The sequence below is a fragment of the Podarcis vaucheri genome (genome assembly GCF_965113315.1).
Source record: "Podarcis vaucheri genome assembly, chromosome: 6".
In the NCBI taxonomy this organism is placed as follows: Eukaryota; Metazoa; Chordata; class Lepidosauria; order Squamata; family Lacertidae; genus Podarcis; species Podarcis vaucheri.
The window spans coordinates 61,220,418-61,240,861 of NC_138764.1; positions in this window are offsets into that span (position 1 = coordinate 61,220,418).

A 20,444-nucleotide genomic window follows, 5' to 3' on the forward strand; every position below is an offset into this window, starting at 1 on the left:
AGGAACCCAGGGGGGCAGAAAGACCCTGCGGAAAAGGAAAGACAGGAAGAGGTGGTCTAGCACAAGCCTCTTAAGTTGGTGCAGGGGCGGGACCGATTCAGAGGGGACTTCAAATGTCTGACGTTAGAGACTCGGGGCTGCACGCCTCGGTTGTGGAACCAATAATGAACTGCAATAAACATCCTTGTATCTAAGAAGAGCTCGGCGTTGGTCTTTTGTGAGCTGAGACCTGAGGCAGCCGCTGACAATAAGCATATCATTTCTGCTTGACCTCAAGAAATAGAAGAGTAAGCAATGGCTTATAGCAAAGAGGAGAAATAAATAGAAAGATGGCTTTAGTACAACTTTGTGCACTGCTACCCATACAGGCATCAGCTTTTAACTATCCAGGCCAACTATCTGGCCATTCCCTTACCAAAGGATCCGACATTCAGTAAGTCATGGGTCAAAGCCAACAGTAATAATCGCTTTATGACTTTTCGTTGGCAGTGTGGATTGATGCTTCTCACAAGTTGGTCTTGGAGACTGCACAGTTATTTTCGACTTGGCAAAAGACTTGGGGGAGTCTTTGCAGGCAATTAGTGTCACTAAACACCCTTCCTCCCGCAACAGCAGACACAAGATGAAAGACAGCCTGCTCTGCACACGAACAGAAACTCAGATTGATCTGTTGACAGGTGGAAAGTCATGTTTTTTTGTGCCTCTCTTGCATGGGACTTCTCTTTCCCAGATAGCTTAAAAGATGGTTGTTGCAGAGAACTCAGAGAGATGCTTGTTGCAGAAGCAGCTAGGCTGAGTAATTTAGCAGCTCTTCCCCTTAAAAGGAACTGATTGCATCAGAGCTGTTGCCTGTTTACAATGGGAGGGGACATGCCCAATATACTTGTCTTTGCACCATTTCTTAAGATATAACTTTTTAACCATTCATAAAAAAACAACACTCTGCTGGATCAAACCAAAGCCAGTGTAAGGCAGCAAAATCTATGTAATCCACAATGGCCAACCATTGTGGATCTATGTACAGTGGTACCTCGGGTTACAGATGCTTCAGGTTACGGACGCTTCAGGTTACAGACTCTGCTAACCCAGAAATAGTACCTTGGGTTAAGAACTTTGCTTCAGAATGAGAACAGAAAAAGTGCTGCAGCGGCGCAGCAGCAGTAGGAGGTCCCCTTAGCTAAAGTGGTACCTCAGGTTAAGAACAGTATCAGGTTAAGAACAGACCTCCAAAACGAATTAAGTTCTTAACCCGAGGTACCACTGTAATCCACAATGGCCAACTACAAAAAGCCCATCCCTGCTGCCCCCTAGATGTTTATTTAGCTCACATGTGCAATGCCTAAAAAGTGCTTCAGTTGGTGCCCATCTTAATGGTGGCAATTTCCCAAAGTTAGCTATGTGTTGCATGAAATAGCATTTGATTTTGTACCCCTCTCCGACTCTTTTCCTTGGTGGCATCTGCTGCTTTTACACAGATTTGTTTTCCTAGCAGATGCTGCATTTTCCTTGGAACAATCATGAAGATGATCTTGTCCAACTGGAGACTACACAGGAAATGGAATGATGACACAGTGCTTCAGATCTGTGAATACAACGACAAAATAGGGAGTGATGTGAAGAGGGAGCACTGGACTTCCCCAAAGGGAGAGGGGTTTTATTTCTTTATATGTGTATTCACCAGCAGTCTTGTACCAAGCATTGCTCTGGAATTCTAATAAATCAAAAACTTGGTGCAGTTTTGAAATTGGGGATTAAATCAGTGCGGATTTGAAAGCTTCAGCCCACTGTCTTGATTCAAAATGGCATCCAATTGCATCCAAGCATAGAAAAACACTGCTCCATTTCAGTAACCATTATGCAAAATAAGAATATGATATCTTAAGAGGCGTCTAAATGCATAGCAAATAAACAACTTTCCAAGATATATGGTAGCTATATCTGCTACTGCCAAAAATATAGAAAAGAGGACTTCTTAAATTTCTAACACACACATACATTTTTTAATTATTATTATCTTGCCACCTCTCTTTTCAGTATACTGTATTATCTGCCACAGAAAGATCAGGAACTGAGGCTGCCTTAATCTCCTCAGTAATTAACCCAGCCTTTTCTTGTGCACTCGGTAAGTAACAGAAGAAGACAGATTAAGCAGGATACAGGCTCATTGTTTACCTCAATTCTTACCTCAGAATTATGCCTCCGTATGAAGGAGCTGGTGTGGCAAAAGAAGCATAGAAACCTCCCCTGAATGCAAGCGGGAAAGTTGTCAAGCCACCATGAACAGTGGGCTGTATAATTAAAGCATAATTGCATCCTTAAAGCCCATGCTGCATTTAATGAACTCATTCCATTTAAATCGGCTATGAGTCAAGAGCAGGCAATGGAACTCTTCCCCTCCCTCCTTGGTCTTGGAAAGGGAGGGAAGTGAAGGAGGGGGTGGAGAGAGAGAGAGAGAGAGAGAGAGAGAGAGAGAGAGAGAGAGAAAGGTGGGCTTTTCCCCATTCTAATTACAGCAGAAACAGCCAGTGCTCGACCCTTACCTCTCCAGCACCTTTCCTGCTCAACCACTTAATCACTGTAAACCAGTTTCTGTAATTAGTACTAGAAGCTATTTATCTTGGGTCCATAGGGCTGTGGTGTCAACAGAAATGTAGGTGCCAGAAAACAGGATATCTTACTAGGCAGTAAGGAGGGAGCGCTAGAAAGAGCAAATAACACTCAATCTATGCAACATTATTATTTTTTAATTGTTTCAATCTACCTGCAATAACTGTTGGAATTTTTAGGGTTTATACCTTTGTTACGTCATAGGCCTCATGAAGGTGGTGGGCACGTGTTCAAGATATCCAGCACGCTCTGAAGGTTGGGGCCATTTTCCTGTTAGGAAAGCTGGTTGTCTTCTTGGAGAGCTTAGCATGGCTTCAGATGAATCACACGCTGCCTCAGTACAAAAAGGAAGGCTGGTGTGAAGTTTAAAAGAGCTGCCGTTGTTGTTTGGGTTCCAAGTAGCTTTATCGAGTTACCAAGAATTAACGACAACCAATGTGGGAAGCCATTCTGATACAGAAGGCGGTGAGAATCCAAGCTGTAATTTGATTCCTTTATTTGGATTAATTGAAAATCACAAAGTACTTGAGCTGGCTTTCCATTATCACAGAACATTTTCTCAAACATGATGTTGGACCGTAAATAAAGGCAGGTGACTGGGGGAGGGGACAGGGGGAAAAGTTTGCAAGCTGCACCAATTAACGCTGGGATAAAGAAGCAAATATAAATGCCAGTGGTCATTCAAATTTCTCTTTAGCACGACTGAGAACTCAGGGGCCCCTGTAAGGCAAACAGCAGAAGTTTAAAACAAAACATGACATTCAATACATTAGCAAAGTTGGAGATCAATTTTAGATTCTGCTTGCAGAATGAATGAATGAATAATAATGCTTGTATAAAGATTATTTGACTGTAATTGCTCCATTTTTAGAAGACTTGGTATTTTAATCCTTTATAATTAGCTAAGCAATCAGATTGCGTTTTTTAAAATATACTTGTAAACATATAAGATGTCCTACAGTTGGTTAAAAAGCAACACTTTTTAGTGACTTTGAATAATGCACTGCGCCCGTGCTCACACAATAAAAAAACTGGTTTTTGTTTTGTTTGCAACTGTGTAATTTACTCTCATAAACATCCACTGTAAAAATAATTTGCAATAATAAAGTATTTATGTTTTTTTGCTTTGGAGTGCTTAGGTTTTGAATGGGATGTTATAGCGTTTTGGGCTTTGTAAATGATAGACTGCTTAAATACCTTAAGTCTTTGCAGTTTTTTTTAAAGGCTTTGTCTCCTAGCTTTGGAATTTTCCAGCTCCTTTAGTATTGGCTGCTTCTCATCAAGGCTGGCTACTATGCCAAGGTGCTCTCTATCACTGCTTGTAATAAATCCTGCCAAATGATGGGTAGCACTCCCAGCAGTGGTGGGCAGTTTATAGTTGCCCTTTACATATCCTGTGAAAGCTTGGATGTAGCAGCACTTCAGGGCACTGCATAAAATGTCAATGGGAGTTCAAAGACACTTGCCAGTCATTGGGCTGCTGGGAAAGGGGAGCTCATGAGCAGCCTCAGGGGTGAGGTACCCTGGCAGCTGCCCTAGGATGCTGGATGCTCTATTTCTTATGAAGAGAATTCTGCAAACTGCTCATAAGACTTTATTCTCTGAGGGCCACTTCCCATGTTAAAATGCCAATGGGTTATATCACAGACCCATTGTTTTGAATCTGGGCCTGGATGACATGTTGCCCAACTCAGCACCCCTGAGGTCAGGTTCTGGAGTCTGGACTCTGAAGAGCACCACTGCTGGCCAGGCAAGAGGGACATATACTATACCCATATTTTTACTACACCTGCCCTCTGAAACTACAGCTCCCATAATCCCAACAATTGGCAAAGTTAGCTGGGGCTGGTGGGAGTTGTCTGAAGCACCATGTGATTCCTGCTGACAGGGAGGGAGAGGCAGCTGAGGAAGAAGACTCTGAATGGGAGGGGGGAGATATTACATAGCAGACCGTTCCTGATGAAGCCCCCCCACTTGCTGGCCCCAGATGGGCCTGGGGCACTGATAAAGTGGGACACTGCTTCTTTACCACATGTGGAAATTGAGGAAGGCTCAGGACCGTGGCCACTCCTGTTTCCTAGGGAGAGGTGGTGGATCAAGACAAAAGAGGAGACTTGACCCACTAGATGGAGTGACTGCCTGTAGGCCAAGAATCCTGCAAGGACAAGGATGCCCATGAGTAACCGTTTCCCATCTCTGCTTAGAAGCTTGGTGGGTAGGTAGGGAAACTCATTGGAACAACTCGGCAGCTCCCCTGCAGTCTTGGAACTCCTGTTGCTAATCTTGGTCTCCTGAACCTTGGCTCTTACTCCTTTGCCTTGAAAGAGCACCTGGACTAGAGTCTACTTTTGCATTGATGCTGAGTTTGCACTGTTAGACTGCCAAAATAAAAGTCAATTGCTTTCCTTCTTTACTTTTATGTAAGCAAACTTGTCGTTGGTTTGGGAAAGGAGTCAATACACCCTGTCCCATAGTCATTCTCTGGCTGTTCCTTCCATGGAAGAAGCATGATGATTGGAAAGCCCAGCTACAGGTTTACCATGGCTGCTTGCTATCCAGATTTCAGACCTCACCTGTTCTCATTCTCCCAGGCTGCCTCACCTTTAGTTGAATACTTCTCTTGCCTGTGCTGTGTGAATAGAAACACCATGTTAACAATGATTCAATCGTGCATTTCTAAGGTGCATTTTTAGATGACCATGCCCTTGCAAGGGTTTTATTTTTATTTTTTGACTGCCGTGTGCAGTACATTGTATGCTGCTGTGTTATCACAAACTCCCCTGGTATTCCTTCCTGAACCAGCAATTTGGTGTGTGTGTGTGTTAATTTTAAATTATCAGTCCCTCAGTACGGGAGGAAGGTGAGGTTGAGGCTGAGTAATTGGAGGCCAAGAGGCAAAAGTCTCTGACAGAACAGAATTGATTGAAGCTTTTCACTGGAACACTTGAAAAAATCAATGCCTGTTCCCTAGATTGCACGAGTGTGTTTACTGTATTCAGCTGCTAACATTAAAAGTGAATTCCAGCAATTGCAATTACAGCTTTCTGCTTCCCCTCGCCTAGCCCTTCTCTTTGCTTGGCTTTCGTTTTGTCTTGCTTTCGAGCCTAAGGCAAAGCTAATGCAGTCAAACTGAAAGCGGCTTTATAAATTGCAACTCACCCCTTTCCCTCTCCTCTGGGACCCTCTTTTTCTTGAGCACTGTCAAACTTGATTCAGCTCAGAGGCATGGAGCTGCCTGGCTGAGGAGATTTCAGGGCTCAGAGTGTGGCTCAGTAGCTAGGCGCATGGCCAAAGTATGTTAATCCTAATGCTCTCTGATATCACTATTTGATTTCCTAGTGCCTGATGGCAGGAATTTTAAATGCTGTTGAGAGAAGCGTCAGGGATAAGGAGGTGAGTGATTTACTCTATTCAGAGGTATGGGTGTGTTTTAGGAGATGAATAAAAATTTGGGATGGGACGTGGGTGACCCTGATTCATTGGTACCACTTCACACAATAGAGGTAAAGATGGTACAGATATGCAAAATCTGTGCACCCCACAATACCTGAAGCAGCTGTGTATTGCAACTCCAGCTGGAGGAAAATATGCCCATATTTGGTTCAAACACAATATGTACATAGCATGTCTATGCATTTGCCAGGCAGCTTTCTGTACTATTCCCACCACAAACTGTCATCCTTAAGAGACATTTGTAGAAGCAAGTCTTTCCTAGGCATCCACAATATTTTTCCCCATCACCCCCTTCTCCTGTGCAGGTTCTCTTCTTACCACAGATAACAGGCTGCATCCCCAAAATTGCATGGTGGTGGGGCACAAGCCCTCCACCTCCCAACAACCCTGGGAGTAACAGGGTCCTTGCACTGGGAATGACTTGGTCCACTTTCCTGGGGATTCATGATTCTTTTCTCTATAGCAACAGCCCTCTTTGATTCCTCTTCTGTCCACCCTAAATAGCAAAGTCTGTCCTTGTGTGAGAACCATCACAATTATAATTTCAAAAGTTAGGAGGTGTGCCTGTGCCTGTGAAAGGGAGAAAAAATTATCACAATTTTTTAAGATTTTGCATTCTAGTGATGGTGTGGGGAGGACCAGAGACCAGAGCTTAGTTTTTAACAGATGTAATTTGTTTCTGAATAGCAACTTGAATGGCAAAGATGCAGAGCAGCTCTGCAACAGATAAGATGCTTCCTTATATTGACAGTAGTGGAGCAACAAAGTGGGGCTGTGTTGGCCTCTTGGCTTCCAGCACTGAGCCTGCACCATGCCAAGTTCCCCGCTGCCTTGTCCTTCTCCCACTCAGTAGCCAGCAGCAATGTAGGGTGTTGGGAAGCCAGCATTCAGCTTCATTGGAGGCCTTCATTGGATGCAGTAGTAGAGGAGAGGGAGAAAAAGTTCTCTTTGCCCCCCCACACCCCCCATTCATCCTCTCCTGCCCCATTTCCTCTAATCTATTTGTTGAATCTATATTGCATTTTGTGAACAACTGTTGCTGTCATTTTTGCTAGCGGTTGGTTATAATTTTGTTCTGTCCACATTTTCAAGGAACTGGCCTAATTCACACCTCCTGGACTAATAATATAGATTGTATCGCAATTTTCTATCAGATTTCACACTCCTCTGAATGTTGTGATACAGTTCTTGGCTAAAAAACCCCCACCCCACATCCATACCAAAAGCCATATAGTTGCTTATTTTAGGATGGAATTAACTGTAGAAAGTATATGTTGAAATCTAATGTATATTTAATTTTTTTTAAGAATAATATACAGCACATAACCCCTAATGCATCTGTTACTGCCAAAGGCAATAATGCTTCTGAATACCAGTTCCTGGAAACCTCAGGAAGAAAGGTTCTGCTTGCAGATTTCCCACAGGAATTTGGTTAGCCACAGTGAGAGAGAAAATGCTGGACAAATGGGCCATTGGTCTGATCTAGCAGGACCTTCCTATGTTCTTAATAAAACACATATTTAAGTCCATTTTTAAATACGACCTGGGGCTTTTGGGCTCTTCCCATTGTGTCCCCTTACGGACCAATTCTAACCTAAAATCTTAATGCTGTGCCATTCTTAATTAATGGCAGTCAAGCTCTCTTTTTTCATCTCTCTTCTATCTCCTGATCAGCCTTAGGGGAAGCTAATTTGGTGCTCTTGTAATGTCATTGGTTCACTCATAGAAACAAGAGAATCACTAGAAAGTGGATTGATCTGCAAAAATACTTAAGGCCTTACTTCTACCTATGAAAGCCAACATATGGCTTGTCATCCTTAGTTTAGTTTCCTTTTAGATCTCAGTATGAGAGTGTGAATTTAACCCTGCTCATAACCAAGCAGTGTTTGTTTAGCATCTGTTTTATTTGCTTAGAAGCTGGGCTACAAAAATGAAAAGAAAACAACATCACTCCATTTGAAATTAGTGTCCATATGGATCTTACTAGAGTTTCATTTCATGTACGTTCATTTCAGCAGCTTGGCTCCAGTGGAATCGTTTTCCCATATGCATATAACTTACATTATTTCCAAGACATCCAGCACCATTCACTGAAGCCAGCAAAACCTGAAGACAAACCACCCAATCATTTGCATGTTCACTCTTAATAGAGCCCTGTTGATTTCAGAGGAACCTGCTTCTAGGAAAGTGTGCAGAGAATTTCAGTCCAAATGTATTAATTTGTTGTGGCTGTGATGGCCAAGCAAGGGGATCAGTCTTTGCATCTTCAATTCACTGTCCATGAGATGACATACAAGTGCTCAGTTCAGGAGATGATCTTAGGCAGATGGGACTCCAGCAGGGTGAATTCAGGTTCTGGCAAAGGAAGCCAGGCAAACTCAAGCAAGTCCATGTCTGAGTTCTAATAAGGCAAGGTAAACAAAGCCCATAGCATCCTGGATACCTCTGTGTGATACTCAAGCTGAAGGATCTTCCCAACAGGCTCCAGTGTTGCTTTAACAACATGCCAACATACACTGAGACGGAATTGAAGCTCAATCTGGGCATCTAGCTCTGGCTCTGGAAACCTCAGCTTCTTCAGCTGAAGGGGAGTATTCTGCTCCAGTAGCTGTTGACTCTGGCGGAGGCATTACTATAAAACCAGAAGATTCCCCCAGAGAGCATCCTCTAAGACTGCACCCACATTTTCAGCCCATTCTACTTAGAATTTCTCTCACACCTTCATTAATTCAGTCAACTAATTCCCAACACAAACTGTAAAACTGCTGTTTTTCACACACATGCATACAGTTGCTCCTTCCCTCAGCTGAAAGGATAGCACCTTGCCCAGTTTCTAATGGGTATCACTTTCAGAAACACAAAGTGATTCCCAACTAGTGCTGTGCCAAACAATTTCCCTGTGTTTCCCGCCAAGCATTCTCTAGTAATTAAGGAGAAATGAAATCACATTTAAAAATTATCAACGGGGTGAGAACATTTTGGTGAAATCCTCATGAGCATGATACAGGATTTTTCTCACACTTGCTATATTTACCCAAGGTAGCCAATGAATGTTTGTGGGTATCCTCTCTTTCATCCAACAAATCATCTCCCTCTGGTGCTCTGTGTTCTGCAGACTTTGTGCCTGCACCTCTTGAAAACCCCATAGTATTCTTTCTTTCTTTCTTTGTAAGTACAGGAAGGTGGGGAGGCCACATAGCATGTTCCTGACAGCTATTCCTTATTTGTTTTTTAAGTGAAGGCTTTTAAGAAAGAAATTCAAGTGCTCCCAGAGTATGAGGCGAAAAAATGGAGGCCTCTTTTGCAGGGGAAATTTGAGAGAATGGGTTTCCCCATAGCACTATTCCCAACTGTCTCCTAATCATTAGCTCCAACAATAAAACATAAATGGCCACCCCAGACTATTAACCAGCCATCCCCCTAACAAAGGAAGGGGTCAACCAGCAGCCATCATATTCTGGGGACTGGCTGACTTTAGAAAGTCACTCAGCAGTGGGGAGGCTCAGTGTTCTTCTTGATACTGTTTCAGACTCTATATAGATTTTACAGCAAGCTCAGGACTGGCTTTGATTCCCATTTGATGCCTAATTCAAGAAGATGTGATAGCTAAACCCACCCTAGGGGAAGAAAACAAGTCCTCTGCATGTACTGGTTTGTTTTTTATATTTCTTATATTATTATTATTCTTTTTTACCCTCTTGCTACTGCATACGCTTGTTAATAAGACTGAGAGAACAAAGCAAAGGAGGATGGAGGCAGAGGAAACCAAAGGGAGAACAAAAATTGCATTAAAATAATAATAATTTTACTCTGAGACTGAGCATGAGGAAAAATGAGCAATGCCTTCTCTCTGTTTCCCCAGCTGGGAATAAAACGGGTTTTCTGCCATGCTTCACAACATAACAAGTCTAATGATTCCATGCATACTCAGCTATTTGTATAAAACCAGCCACAAGAGAGCACAGTAAAAGGGTACAGTCCAAAGCCTTGAACACTTTTCGCAATTGATTTCAATGAGATGAGGCCTGTCCTTTGAACCTGCCATTCCAGCTTTCAATAGATAAACCAGCATGCCATTCTTTCCCATTAGACAATGGGAAAGAATACTGAGCCTGATAAGTAGGTGACAGAAGGAGGGCACAGGAGTTAAGCTGGTAGGAAGTCAGGGCAAAATTCATTTGGGAGTGATGGAAGTGACCGTTCCCTTGCCCTACAGGTCATTTTACTTCCTCTTAGCACAGGGAGAAGGTTTTTGTTTTCCAGTCTGCAGAATGTCTAGATCACTTTTACCTGGACATGGCCTCATTCACACTGTTTCAATTCCCTACGTTTAGGCAGAGTGAGAAGGGCACTTCAGATGGCAGATTTTGGCACAGGTGGCAGTCCCCTGCCACTCCGTGGAAGGTCCCTAGTCATTTCTCTCTACCTGAGGACAGAGCTGTTTATGCTACAAACCCTGCTACCCTCTGGTGTTGAAGTAAGAGTCAGCTTCCAGTCTAGTTAGTTTCTGCATGTGAAATGGAAGGGGAGGAGTCATCTTATCATTTGCCTCAGGAAGCAAAATATATTGGCAATAATGCTCCTGGTGGAAACTATAGGGGGAGAGGATGCTCTGTGTTCAAATCCTGCTTGTGGGTTTCCTCATATCCAGCAGGCTCTTCTCATGTTTTGTATCAGTGCTGGTGGCTAACTAAGGACAGCATATTCCTTTGGAGAAAAGGCTAGAGGTCTATGGGATCTGTTTGCTTACAGGTGTAAGCAGATTTTAACAGAGAAAGGGGCAGAAGTGAGCACATATGCAGGCAGTGATAGACACGAAGCAACATCAGATGAACTCAGACAAATTAGGAGGAACGCAAGAATTCCATCTAGCTCAGTGTATTAGCTCTACATTGACTTGGCAACAGCTGAACTGGGTTTTAGACAGGATTCTTTCCAAGTCCTACCTGGAGATGCTGAGGACTGAACCTGGTACCTGCCACATGTAAAACATATGCTCTGTCCCTGAGCTATGGCCCTTTCCAGAACTCCAAGGTTTCATCTCTGCAGGTGCACGTTCAGCCAGGCTCAGTCTGGGCAAACCAGTGACAACCTCACATATCCATGCAGGTGAGTATGACTTAAAATTAATTCCATATGACTCGCCAAACAAACTGACATGAACCACTTCATTTACTGGCTGTTAATTAGTGTCCATTGCCCAACATCAGTGACTAGGATATTACATTCCTAGGGAAATGAGCTATTTCTCTTTATGCAACAGAATAAAGCAACACATTTCCAACCGGCTTTCTTTATAACCTGGTTTGGGATTCCCCCACTGCTGTGTTGCCAGCTCCTCCTCCTACGTTTGCAAGCAGCTGTGAATAGGTGTAGTTTGGGTCACCCATGGGACGAGGAAAGCTACTATTATGGGCAGCATGCCTGCTTCTTCTAGCAGCCCCAATTTCATGGGAAATGGTTTAACTAACCTTGACATTTGATTGCCCTTATCCTGAAAGGGTAATATGGACCTCAGGCTTAATAATCAGAATTGCTGAACCTTCACATCTCAATCTAAGGAAATGGAACTTCTTGTACAAGCTCTAGTCTTAAATGGATACTTAGGGACTCCAATGTACAACCTGTGAGACCAAGGGATATATTCTATTTCAGTGCAAGGAGCTCTGAAAATGAACTCCACATGTACAAATACTGAGCTCTTTAAATCTCTGAAGGGTACAGGCCCTGGATTTTTAATTGAGACCTTTTTCTGGACTGCCATCCCAATATCCATCTGTGCTTAGATGCCATCTATATTTGAGGCTTCTGCTATCACAGCTCGTTCATCGGTGATCAGCCCTTTGCTGTGGCAGGTACCTCTAGGGATACTGGCCCTTAGGGAGCTTTCCTACTTACCTTGAAGAAAGTACCAGAAATACTACTTGAAAAGCATCTTTAAAAAATGAAACAGTCTATGTACTTTTAGAGGAGTGACAATTAATTCCCTTTAATTCCTAAGCTGGTCCTCATTAAAATTGTTAAAAGAAATTTCTTAATGCCACTTAATTTTATTATTTTTATGCCAAGCATCCCTTTTCCCTGACTCAACAATGCTATATCATAAACATTAATAATTATGCATGTATATTATTATTATTATTATTATTTGCCATTTCATGCTTTAAATGGATCAAGGTGCTCAAAACTCTTTAGCGCATATCAACTCTTTACTTTGTGGTTTGGTTTATTATAAGGATCTCCATGCTCAGTGCAATTGGAGTTGCGCAGGGAAGCAATTTTAGAAAACTGGATTTTCATTTCTACTCTAGGAAAGAAGCTTTCCCCCAGGGTTTAAAGAAGGAATGTTATTCTGTTCCCTCTCTGTGTCCCCCACCCACTCCACACACATAACGAAGAGAAGATTCATGCCTGATTTATTTGTTTGAAAACATCATACGAATGTGAGCAAAACAAGAGTGTAAAATCAGTTTTCTGAACATGATTAACCTCGCATAATTGCTTTGTTTGCTGCTCATTAAAAGCCTCCAGGTACTTTCAGCTCTGGCAAGTGGGTAAACAAAGCAAAAGTCAAGATTTTCTACAAAGGCAAATGGCTGTTTCCAGTGTTAAAGTTCTGTACTGGTAACAATGAACATTCTTAGAAGCCTCCACACAGTCAAGAGTCTTGATCACGCAGGGTTCCTGATTGCAGAGAGGCTTCTAAGTGCAGACAGTTGTGTGTGCTTAGAAACCTCCTTCAGACCTTCCTGCTCAACACAGGACTGGGGCAGAGAGGGGACAGCATGCATGCATGCTCCTGCACCCCTTACACACTCAGTGCCAGGGGTACCATCATGGCGCTCTCTGAATGCCATAGTGTAGCACCCTGCTTGTGGTTAACGCTTAGCTGGAATGAAATATTCAACGCAGCAATAGAGAAATTAAAATAATAATTTATTTGTCAGACAAATAAATGAGAGACACAGTGGTATATGGATACCAAAGCTCTGCCCACTCCAGCCCTGATGGCCAGCACTTATATTTCCTCAGCCCAGCCCCCTTGCTCCTCCTTTGGCTGCCTCTATCCAATCAGCCTGGTTGAAATTCCTATTGGCTGTTTGCTAGAACCAATCATAAAAGATACAGCCATTTCCTGTTACCTTTTATGGGAGACAAAGAGCTATATTTCCTTCTGTCCATAAATGGCAGACAAGTAGCCATATATCTTACATTTGCCTCGACCAGGCACCTTAATTACCAGATAATCTTTGCCCTATTGCCCTATTCACTCCAGAACAGATGGCTAATGGTTTTAATTTTTATCTTAAACAGAGATCTTGGGTTCACCTTCTCACACACCATCAATGAAATAAGAATCTAACATAAGAATCTAACATTTCTTACTTTCTAAATCCTTTGCATAATTACATTTAAGCCAATATATTTCATACATAACATAGATAGATTTTTAGAAGGAAAGGCCTTTTCAAAGTAAAAAGGAACTTTAATAAAAACAGTTTCGAAAGCAACCCCTTAGATCTACACCCCCCTTTCAAGCCAGCTGCTGTTTCTAAAAGCAACTTGCCCTTTAACCTTATGAAAATATGGCTCAAGTCTAATGGGAGGCACATGGTATATTATCTGTTAAACAATAAATTTCACTATTTACCAACTCTTAATTAGTGTTTTTGCAGCTTGATTGTATTCTGTAATTTGTATGGTCAGTGTGACCTTTTGCTCCCAGCCTGTAATTTCCTTTTACAACCCTGAAGCACTGCTATAGATCAGAGGGGCCCTGTTTAGGAAGATAAACATCTGCCAAAGCACCCAGCCAGCTGCTTTCTGCCTGGCATGAGAGATACAAAACATTTGCAAATATATTTTTTAAGCTCATTTTAAAATGCAGGTCTTGATCAGATGCCTCAATAGGACTGCAGCTTCCATCAGCTCCAGCCAGCATGACCAGTGTTCAGGGATGGTGGGAGTTGGAGTCCAACAACCTCTGGAGGGCACCACATTGGCTATCCCTGCTTTATGCCCTCACAAGAGCAGCAGACTGCCTGAACAGGGTCTGGGTTGCTTGAGCATCATTAGCTTGCCTGCCTGCAATGCTTCCAGAGAGCAACACAACCTCCTATTTCAGAGGCCCTGTACTGAAACATTTCACTGCAAAGAGTGGGGGAAGCTCCCCATTGCCACCTGCATGAGTTTCAACTGCAGGTGACCGCATCCAGAAGCCCTTACTTCCCACGCTAATTCATAAGCACAATGCATTACTGTTCTACATAATCCTAGTGTTCATGGTGGTGTGTTAGGGCATCACAGGGTTATGCTGTGGAAGGCAAGCACAGAATAGCTATTCACATTTCTAAAAGATGAATACCTATTTTCCTATCCAGGTAATTTACTACTGAGTGGAGAGTCCTTGCTCTCTCTCAGTTCAAGAGTGGTATCCTGTTAGAATCTGCAGAACTGTTGCATTATCTCCCCTCAAACCTCTCCTTAAACCTGCCTCTGTTATGATGCCTGCAAAAACACTTGAAGGCAGTAAGGCTTTGCCAATTTTAACAGATTCTTACTTATTACACCAACCCAGTCTGACTTGTTTTTTCTTCTTCTGTCTTTTGACTCCTTCTCTGCAATCCTGAAATGGTTTCAGGCCCAGTGAATCCCATAGGACACATGATGGTTTGCACAGGGCCCAAGACATTTTGCTTCTTATGTTACTCCTCAAGCCAATGTGCATAGTAGTTCTGAATTTAATCCTGTCTTTAAACATTTTTGTTTCAGAAGGGAAGGTTTTACAAATATGATCCACACAAATATGTCAACTGCCTCCCCTTCTCATAAGGCTGACAATCCCTCATGTATTTATTTATGTATTTATTTATTTAGGTAATTTACAACCTGCTCTTCATTTAAAGGGACGCGGGTGGAGCTGTGGGTAAAACCTCAGTGCCTAGGACTTGCTGATCGCAAGATCGGCGGTTCGAATCCCCGCGGCAGGGTGAGCTCCCGTCGTTCGGTCCCAGCTCCTGCCCACCTAGCAGTTCGAAAGCACCCCTAAGTGCAAGTAGATAAATAGGTACCGCTTTATAGCGGGAAGGTAAATGGCATTTCCGTGTGCGGCGCTGGTGCTGGCTCGGCAGATGCCACTTAGTCACGCTGGCCACGTGACCTGGAAGTGTTTTCGGACAGCGCTGGCTCCTGGCCTCTTGAGCGAGGTGAGCGCACAACCCTAGAGTCGGACATGACTGGCACATACGGGCAGGGGTACCTTTACCTTCATTTAAAAACACACCATCCCAGCAGGATGTAACTTTGCATGTGTGTGTGTGTGTGTGTATGTGTGTGTTACATAAAACAATCTGAAAAATCAAACCACAACCACAGTAAAACACATTTACATCACATCACTGTGAGAGCAACAAAAATATCCTTCAATCAACTAACCCAGTGCCTCAGTAAATAAAAATGTCTTTACAAGACATCTAAAACCCAGAGAGCCAGTGTGGTATAGTGGTTAGAATGCTGGACCTGGTAAGACCAAGGTTCAAATACCCCCTCAACCATGAAGTTCACTCATACTCAGACTAACCTACCTCACAGAGCTGTTGTGAGGATAAAATGGGGAGGAGGTGAACTATGCATGCCTCCTTGAAGGAAATCTGGGATAGAAATGCAATAAATAAATACTAAATAAATTACTAAATCAAGGATTATGAGTGTGTGTTTATACATACGTACACATGTGCACACACATTCGGCAGGTGCTAAACTTTATGAAGCTAAAATTGCAACATCCACACAGATGAGAAAGGAACCAGTAGCCTTGGGGGGGGGACCCAAGATTTGCAGAAGGCAAAAAAAGGACTTTGTTGAGGGTGGGTGAAGCGGGGGGGGGGGCACACAAAAACACTTCAGTTAGGTGTTCCCTCGGCTGACCTGGGGAGATAGAGGGGGAAAACTAGTGAGTGGGGAGGAAAATCTTTAGAAACTTTCTTTAGAAAGGGACATGGATTTGTAGCAAACTGAACAGGATCAATCAACACTGAAAATTTTGTTGTGGGTTTCATTTGTGAACTCCAAACTCTCCCCCTCTCCACCTTTTGTTGCATTTACCCATGAGAAATTACTTGTACAACCTGCATATTATTTCCTCAGGAGTAAGTGCTACTGATTTCAGTGAGCCTTCCTTTCCAGTGTGTGTGTGTAGCATGTTAACATTGCCCAGATTCTAGCTGTGGCAGGAGCACAAAGGAAGACCAGTAAATTCATTATGCCAACAGTCACAACCCTCATAAACCTCAGTATTCAGTAAGTACTTCTTTTCAGGAGAAGCCACACAACCACCTCTTTAGGACAGCTGCTGATCATCAACAATGACTTCTTTCCCCTGTTGTGTATCACAGCAGGCTACAGTAACCTTAGAAAATGGGTAGGCAAACTAAGGCCCAGGGGCCTTCTAAATCCGGTCCGCAGACTGTCCAGGAATCAGCGTGTTTTTACATGAGTAAAATGTGTCGTTTTATTGAAAATGCATCTCTGGGTTATTTGTGGGGCACAAGGTCTGAGGGGCAGTGGATCGGCCCCCTGCTGAAAAAGTTTGCTGACCACTGCCTTAGAATAAAAAGAATCCAGTAAACTCTCCAATACAAAGTTCAATGCACAAGTTCTTACTTGGAAAGGCACCAGATGACCAAATACATGAAATAGGTGCACCGGCTCATTTTGAGCACAATAAAAAGAAAACTGGTTGGACCACTTCTGTTTGCCTAATTTTCTTTTGTACAAAGAGGCTACACAATGTTACATAGTTCAGAAGGTGCTTAGTGTGATCATGAATGAGTGTTTTACATCATTGTTCTACCTTTAAAAAAATAGGAATAGCTGTAACATGATCTGCAACTGAAACACAGAACGTTTTAAGACAAAGATACTACAAAATGTAAAACCATTTTGAAAGCAGCCATAGAGCACCTGGGCACTATCTCCTAAGGGTGTGCTTTGATTTGACTGATCCACAAATCCTAAGAGGAAGAGGGATGTCTCAAAGGCATTTGGGGCTTGCAGGGATGAAACAGGATCTCTACAAGATGGTGTGGCCTGAGAGGGGCGCCCTGGACTATTTTGTGGTACATTGGCAATGCAAACATCGAAATGATGCAGGCAAACATTTGCTAAAAGTGAAAACAATGCCTCTAAGTTTGCTGTGAAGGTGTGGGAGAGAACAAAATCCATAGTGTGGGGAGGGAGCAGAGGAAGCACGCCATTTATGCCTGAAAGTCTAACTTGTAATCAGTGGTAATAGTTTTAGCAGCATTTTCTAATCCTGGTGCTTCTTGGAAGGGAGCAGTCTTATCTCTAAAGTTAAGGAAGGAAGACGCCAGGATGTTGTGGGTGGCGGTATTCTTTTGCCTCTGGTCTTTTGCCTCTGTAATGAGAGGGAATGATATTTTTTTTACCAAGGAAGTGAATCCCTTTTAGGTTTCCCCACTCCAAAATCAACTCTAAAGGTGCCTAGCACAAAAGTCCCTGGATCTTTCCGTCTATAGTTTGGTAGGTTTCTTACCTGGATGGCCAGACTCCCCCAAATACACCTGCTGGCCTTGGTACTAGAGAATGTTGCTGCTGAATACCTGTTGCCATGAAACTAGCCCTCTTCAGATGTTGAAGGTGAATATGCGAGGAGTGCATTGAATAGGAAGATCTGAAGGAGGCGTCTAAGCACATTTATCCCAACACATTCAGAAGCCCACTCAGGCCTTAGCACTCGATGTGTATCCAATCACACACAGCAGAAAGACCCACAGGTATGAAAATATACTTATAATATACTCAAAACCATGTAGAAAGGGGGAACAAACAGTAATATAAATAGAGCAATAAACAACACACAATGGAACAACTGGTTAGGGATCAATTTCAACCAATAAGCCTTTTTCAAATATGTCCGAATAATCCTAAATCCCGAGGGAAGTTATTTTCAACAAAGGTCTTGTGTGCCTAATTTGGAACTTGCTTCTAGGTGCTAGCATGTTGGTTGAGCTCACATACCCTCCAACATCTTGAGTCCCAAAACTAAGACACATGTCTTCCTGCCAGTGTGGTGTAGTGGTTAAGAGCGGTAGTCACGTAATCTGGGAAACCAGGTTCGTGTCTCCGCTCCTCCACATGCAGCTGCTGGGTGACCTTGGGCCAGTCACACTTCTGTGAAGTCTCTCAGCCCCACTCACCTCACAGAGTGTTTGTTGTGGGGGAGGAAGGGAAAGGAGAATGTTAGCTGCTTTGAGACTCCTGAAGGGGAGTGAAAGGCGGGATATCAAATCCAAACTCTTCTTCTGCTCCTGTACAAGATCATGGAGCCCAAAAGGTGTGCTTTTCTCAGGGCCATGCTCGCACAACGCCCTAAAACACATTTTTGGGAGTGCCACACAAGATCGTGGTCCCCTAAAAGCACTTTTTTCAGGGTGAAATCATGGCACCCAAAATGGCCGCCATGTTCTCGCTTGAGGAAATGGGATGCCCCATTTTTTTCTGGGACACTTGTGAGGGGGTACGTTCTTCCCCTTTCCTTTTCTGTCCAAGGCAGTGATTGTTCATGAAGAATCACTGCTCTAGGAAAGCTGAACAACACACACATGCCTGGACAAACTCTCACTGCTGTTTTTAGGGAAAGCAGGCCGTTGCTCATTTTTCTAGGCCTCTGGCTTTTAATTTAATTGGATATGTTGGCCTCCCTTCAATGACTCCTGCTTATGAGTGGGTTACTTCAATCTCTTACGGCATGGTATGGTCAGATTAAATAATCACAGCATTTTTCTCTGACTATAGAAATCTTTGAACATGGAGTGAATATTTTTAAAGAACCCTACGAGTTCTAAGAACACAAGCTTCATTGAAAATCAATAGCATATTGACTTCTGTTTTCCTCAGGCATGTATAAAAGTTGTTCTTGCCAGAATGTTGATCCTGAAAACACCTATGAGCAACATAACACTGTTTCTATATTTCAGGATTTGTAGGAATAGAATTAATTAACATTGTTAATACAATATAATTAATTATTATATTGCCCCGGTCCAGCTAGGGCAGGGATGAGGAATTGCAGGACTGGGGTGTGTGGTTCAGTCGTTGCCCTCCAAACCTCCCTGTTTGGCCCTCAGGACTCCCCACAGCCTGCCCCAGCAGTGCTCTGTACCATCCATGGCTGAATTTCCTGGCTGAAATGTGTCCTTGAACTCTGATCATTTTTATTTATTACATTTTTATCCCACCCTTCATCTGTAGATCTCAGGGGGCTTCACAGGCAAGTCATGTGACCCATGCCTCGCTCTCAACCCCCCCTCCAACTGCCAGTGTGGTGTAGTGGTTAAGAGCGGTAGTCACGTAATCTGGGGAACCGGGTTCGCGTCTCCGCTCCTCCACCTGCAGCTGCTGGGTGACCTTGGGCCAGTCACACTTCTGTGAAGTCTCTCAGCCCCACTCACCTCACAGAGTGCTTGTTGTGGGGGAGGAAGGGAAAGGAGATTGTTAGCCGCTTTGAGACTCCTGAAGGGGAGTGAAAGGCGGGATATCAAATCCAAACTCTTCTTCTTCTTCTTTCTTGTGTGGTGCCCGGTGATGCGCTTTTTTGGGCGCCGTGAGAGACTGTGGCCACACAAAAATCACTTTTTGTGGGGTGAGAGCACAATGCGAGAGCTTGCAAGATCATGGCGCGCAAAATGAGCTCTCATGAGAAGAAAACGGGATGTCCTGTTTTTTCTGGGGCACTCGGAAGGTATGGAGTTTGATACTCAGATGGTGGCAGCTGTTTAAAATTATTATAAATTGGAGATTTCTCGACTTTCACTGGGAAACTACCCCATTTACAGTTTTATTTTTAGCTGCTCTGGCAAGCCTCCCAATGTTCAAGCTGTGGAGCAGGGGCAGGGAACCTGGGCACGAACACCACACTAGCCCCAGCCACCAGCCAGCATGACCAATGATCAAGGATGAGGGGAGCCCAACAACACCGGGAAGGCCTTAGGCTCGCAACCACTGTTGCAGAGGCTCAGGCATTAGCTGGAATGAAGCCTGAATGCAAAACTGCAAACTCCAGGGAACCTACTGGAACGGTTAAGAGGAAAGGAAGAGTGCAACATAAAATCAGAAACAAGGTTGCCCTTGATAGATCTCCCTCGAAGGTTGACAAAGCTGCCAGGAGATGCAAAATATTTTCCTTATTGATCTATCAAAGTCCGTTTTACACAGAGGGGATTATACACTGCTGATAACATAGCAAGGTTGCCACTGATGAAAATCAATAGGTTTGGCCTGCCCAGTCTTCATTTAATTAGTGAACCCTGTAAGTACCAGGAGAGGATGTGTGTATTTGCTATTGTTAACTTAGGCTACTGCTC